The following is a 6000-nucleotide window of genomic DNA, read 5'->3' on the forward strand; positions in this document are numbered from 1 at the left end:
ATATACATTTGCATAAAGCAGCATATTTGAGTATTAAAAAAAAAAAAATCTCCCTTTAAGGTACATTTTGAACAGATACAAAATGTATTAATTAATTACGATTAATCACGATTAAATATGGACAATCATGCGGTTAATCACAATTAAATATTTTTTGATCGATTGACAGCCCTCATTTTTAATGATAATATTCACTCATATTGGGAAGTCAGCATGAAAGTATTGAAAAAGCAATTTTTTAGTGTTGTAATGATCCCTAAATCAGCCCCCAGCAGTTAAACGCAAGGTCTGGGAGGTGAGCTAACCATCCTCCCACTTCCAACATCGGGTGAATAAGAAGACGCCGCTGGGTCCAGATTGAATGTCTGTCAAATATCTCACTCAAAACCAACTTCGCCGTGGTATATCAACACTTTTATTTTTCACCCAAAATGAAGATGAAAAGAAGTCACTTCATTAAATTCAACAAATGGTGAAATAGTCAAATATCTATTCAAGAATAGTCTAATATACATAATATACATAACATCTGATGGCACGCTCAGGTTATTAAATATTTCAATAGGCCATGTTGTTTGGGGACATGTCATCGTATTACATTTGCTATGAGGTGGTGATGAGAGAATATTAGTTCATTAGTTGTTGCCATGGGAAATGAACGCCTGTCTCTTTGCAGATGCCAGTTGTCTCAAGTCATTCAAATGCAGACTCTAATTAAGAAACAAAAGTGTTCATTGCTAGAAGTGTTGGGCTTTCTGCTTGATTGTTTTGTTCACATCTCCTGGACCTATTCGTCTCTAATCTGTATTCAAAGTTTGGCCTCGCTCTCTCTTTCTCTCTTTCTCTGTCGCTCTCTCTTCCTCCATGGCTAGAAATGATTAATTTTACTAGCCTCTTAACCCATGACTGGTATTTTTCAGCTCAGGCATATGCAAAACTGACCTTTTATTGTGAACAGTTATTGCCCTCCTCTCCCCGGATTAGCGGAGATGATATAGGACACAACGGCTATATTATCTGTCCATTCATTGTCTGGATGCTCTCCTTTTCCTCTGAGTAACAACCAGAAGCTAACACGATAATCAATAAGCCATGATTCCTTTGAGGATCGGACTGATGGGAGTCTGTTTGTGCGCGCTTAAACGTGTTGGTTTCCCCGGTGCAATTATTGTTGATACTTTGTCGAGGATTTCAGAGAAAGAGGATGTATGAGCTTGAGTGTGAGTCATTCTTCACGAAGGTTTGGCTGCTGTTGTTGGTTTCATCAAAATTTAATAGCCCCCAATTCTCTGCAGATGGCCTCAAACACTTAATCAACGCAAGTCCTGAACACACTCTTGTCCTGATAGTAATTACCCAGCCCCAACTGTGCCCGCTTATAACTACAGAGTCATACGTGGCACTCACGACGGCCACAATTTAGTAGCTATCAATTAGTTTTTTTGCGTGAAGAGTCTTTTAATACAAGTACTTTCATGGTTATCAGGGTGTGACTTATCTTACAGAAACCTGGTTAGCTCCTCTCAGTACTTGTTGTAGGGGCTAATTGAATATTCAGAAGGGACCTTGTGTGTGTTGATGTTATGTCTCAGGGGATTGTTTAATTCTGCTAACAGACACAAAAAAGCCTGTGTCAGCCGTGCTGCTGAGGCTGCAATCCACTGCTGGCATTCACTCTGACGGGGGTCTGCTCCTTCAGCTGACCTCTGTGAGTTAACCGCGGCTCTATCTCAGGGATCGTGCCCGACCGCGGTGTGAACTCCAATTTTACGTATGCATATGGCACACCGCAGCTGTCAATTTATGCTAATGCACTTTTGAATTAGCCATGAAAAACAATTAATTTTCTGAGCAGGTTGATGAGGAGTTTTCACAAGGAGCTTAATCACAATCTTTTGTGCCAGAACACTTGCTGACTGTGTGGCTTGTGAAGCGAGACACGGACTGAATTCAAAGAATGTCCATTGGAGATTAGGAAACAATCTCTTCTCGCCTGCTTTACACACTGTACACACACACACCTGATCTGTTGTGATGTCAAGATGGACCCTGGTGATTTATTGGAGTTAGTAGGCTAATAATTATACTAGTAAGTAGATCATTCTTGCTAGTAATACAGACTTCACTTACCAAAAAGAAGTTTATTCAAGTGTGCTATTAGTATACTTCTTTTAAACTTAAAATAAGAGAGTATAATTTCAGTTTACTTTTTATCTACTTATCAGAGATATACTTAACAAAAGTATACTTAAGTATACTTGGCTAATACTGACAAGTACTAAGTATCATACCTCATACAATCACACTTCAAAACACCTGAACTATCCCTTTAAAAATTAAAGATGTTTCAATCATATAACCTTTTCACAAGAAATACTATGTAGGCTAATTACTATATAACACATCAAATGTATAACTGCATGTTATATGTGGATCTTGATGTATAAATCTCCCAAAAAAATATGTCCTTTTGAAATATAGGCCAGTTTGTGTATGGTCGTGAGGAGCTGCAGTGTCAAGTAGAGCCCCAAAGGCATCATGTGCAAGAGAGAGCACTGCTGTGGTTATATACTGGGCTGCTAAATCACATGAAATGTCTTTAACCACACTATTTCACAGCTACCAATCTGTGTCCTATTTTTCACTCACCCCTACTGTCACCTGTCTCTCACTTGCCGTCCTTGGGGAGTCAAAGTTCCCTTTGGCTTAAAAACCTCTCCAATCTTTTTTGCTCAACTAATTTCCAGTAGGCCGGGCAATAAGATAGAACTGGCAGAGGTTTCAGCACTGCAGATGTTGAAGCACCAACTGTTCCACAGTTTTTTGGCCCAGCAGTCTGAGAGTCAATTTCAGGGTAGTTACTGAGGGGACAGCGATATCTAGTCTGTCCAACTACAGAGCTTCACTGTATTTGGGATTTTTTTTTCTTTTGTCAACCACATCAAATGATGCTTTTCTGGACATACCTGTAGTGTAGCAGCTGTCTTTTTTTGTGTTTTCTGTCCAAATTGCAGTATGGAAGAGCATAATGTCTTTTTATGGATTTAGAGAAGCTGGGATGGCAATGAAATTGGCTACTATCTCTTGGGTTTGGGATGTCGAAAGGCCACACAGGGCAAATGGTAGTGAAACATCTGTGTGTATTCCGTCAGTATTATACGGTGTGAACTATCCAAAATGTACCATCTGGTACTTTTGGTCCTCTTCATGAGCAGTGGCACTACGACACTATCGGGTGCTATTCCAACTTTTGTGTTTTTTTCTGGTGTGCAAAGATATGAATATCTCATTTCATGTGTGTGTTATGCGATCAGAACTAACCTACTTAAGCATATGTATTAGCATACAGCTAATATATAGGCATATATGTGATGTACTGTAAAGTACGGTTGGGTTAAAGGAACAGAGTGGAGGATTCAGGGGGATCTATTGGCAGAAATGGAATATAATATTAATAAGGGCTGTCAATCGATTAAAATATTTAATCGTTATTAATCGCATGATTGTCCATAATTAATCGTGATTAATCACAAATTAATCACAATTTTTTTTATCTATTCAAAATGTACCTTAAAGGGAGATTTTGTCAATTATTTAATACTCAAATATGCTGCTTTATGCAAATGTATATATATATATTTTTGGAAATCAATTACCAACACAAAACAATGACAAATATTGTCCAGAAACCCTCACAGGTACTGCATTTAGCATGAAAAATATGCTCAAATCATAACATGACAAACTGAAGCCCAGCAGGCAACAACAGCTGTCAGTGTGTCAGTGTGCTGACTGGACTATGACTTGCCCCAAACTGCATGTGATTATCATAAAGTGGGCATGTCTGTAAAGGGGAGACTCGTAACCCATTTTTATTCACACACATGTTTTTCCTCGCCAAAATTTAGCGCAAGTTTGGAGAGTTATTCAACCTCCTTCCCGACAAGGTAGCATGACATGTTTGGCACCAATGGATTCCTTAGGTTTTTCTAGTTTTGTATGATATCTGTTCCTTCACTCTAGCTTTAGAATCTGCTACAGCCTCTGAAATACAGTAAAGGTGGTCGGGATCGCGGGTCTGAGAGGGTTAAAGGGATAGTTTGGGTGTTTTGAAGTGGGGTTGTAAGGGGAACTTATCCATAGTAGGTGTATCACTTAGTATGACATGTATACCAATGGATTCCTTAGGTTTTCTAGTTTCATATCTTCACTCTAGCTTTAAAACTGAGCCCACTACAACCTAAAATTGCAAGTTGCATTATATGCGTTAAAGAAATTAGTGGCGTTAAAACTAATTTACGTTAACGTGTTATTATCGCATTAACTTTGACAGCCCTAATTAATAAGCCGACCATAGTTCTCCTACATGCTTGGCACACGGGAGAAGTTTCAGTTGGTTGCAATCTGCAACCTCAGCGCTAGATTTCAACGAATTCTACACACTGCACCTTTCGTTCAAACTTTTTCAGCGAAACAACTGCCTGCTGCTGCTGATGAGAGCAATGAGCTGAGGGGAACTACATAGTCAGGTGAGAGATCTCTCTTTTTTTAACCTAAAACATGATCTTTTCCTTACTTTAACCAAGTATTTTTATTTGCTAACCTGAACCAAACCTTAGCCTTGGTGGCAGATCAGAAAATTATCATATGAATCGGTCTTGTAACAGTCATTTGTAGCAGTTTTAGAGACATCGTCAATCTGTTCTGCCAGGAAAGAAAACAGTCATATATATTATTTTTGAAGGCAATAACAAACATTGTAGCCTATTATGTCATTAAGTTTGGAAGACGTGTTGGATATATCACCATTACATTGCTAGAAGTGACCTAAACAGTGAGTGCAATAAGTAGTCTTATAAATTGTTTTTTCACATAACAACAAATCAACAAAGGGCAGCACAGCAGGTGGTTCAACAGCCACAGGTCACAGCCATTACTGTGAAATTCAGCTGCGCCTCACTACACAGTAAATTAGCTCTTTGTGAATGGTCAGCTTGTACTGCATAGCATTTTAAACCACAAGAAAATGGCCTACACACACAGCATTTTTACAGTAATTTGCCACCAGACTGGGTTTTGTGGGGGAAATCTGGTGGATTACTGTATAACACAAAACAGGAAGCAGGCTGTTTCCAGAACAAATACAGCGAATGTTGTCAGAGAGTTTCTGAATGGCAGATGGTGGATCAAGTGATAGCCAATACAGAAATCCCTTTAATGTATTTCCTCCTTAAAAAAAGAAGAGAAAGAATACTTTGAAGTGAAGATCCTAATTAAAAGTAAATTGGTTTACGGTAAATACGGCTTTACATTTGATAAACTATTGCTATGATGAGATGGAGGCTGCCGTCTATACCTCAATCACCGTTTCATATTTATTTACTGTTGAAACATCAGCTTTATTAACAACTGGCACGTGATTACAACAGTATATCACATTGTCTGTTTAGTTTTCTGTTTACTGAAAGCATATTCACACTTTTACAAGAATAGCACATAGGCTGACGCATCCTTACTCCTCACCCATCCTCACCTTACATTTGTCCTCAGTTACACCCTTAAGTCATAGCCAACAACAACACTGAAATGTCAGATAAATGACAGAGCACTGTGTGGCATTGTGTGTCCGCAAGATGTTTTTTTAGAGAAATATGTATTTATTTCCAAAAGACAAAGAAGACAAAAGATTGCAGTTGAGTCTTTTCAGCCCATTCTTATGTTTTATAATGGCAACATGAAACATAGGCTTAGCCTTATCTCACTTAAGGCATTTCACCGCTAGAGTTATGTTCAATCGAAGAGAGCCAAAGCTTTCATTTTAGTTCCGAGCATAACTCATTTCCCCCCAAAGAACATATTCTCTCCAAACACATACTGGATGACGTCCGCTTGAAGAAAAACTCCTTCTGGTGTTAAATGTTTGAAGTTCTGCATTCATGGACAATAATGTATGAGGATGTCACACTGACAACATCAACTCAACAAATGCTCCACTGATTT

The sequence above is a fragment of the Sebastes fasciatus genome, chromosome 14, assembly GCF_043250625.1.
Source record: "Sebastes fasciatus isolate fSebFas1 chromosome 14, fSebFas1.pri, whole genome shotgun sequence".
Lineage (NCBI taxonomy): Eukaryota > Metazoa > Chordata > Actinopteri > Perciformes > Sebastidae > Sebastes > Sebastes fasciatus.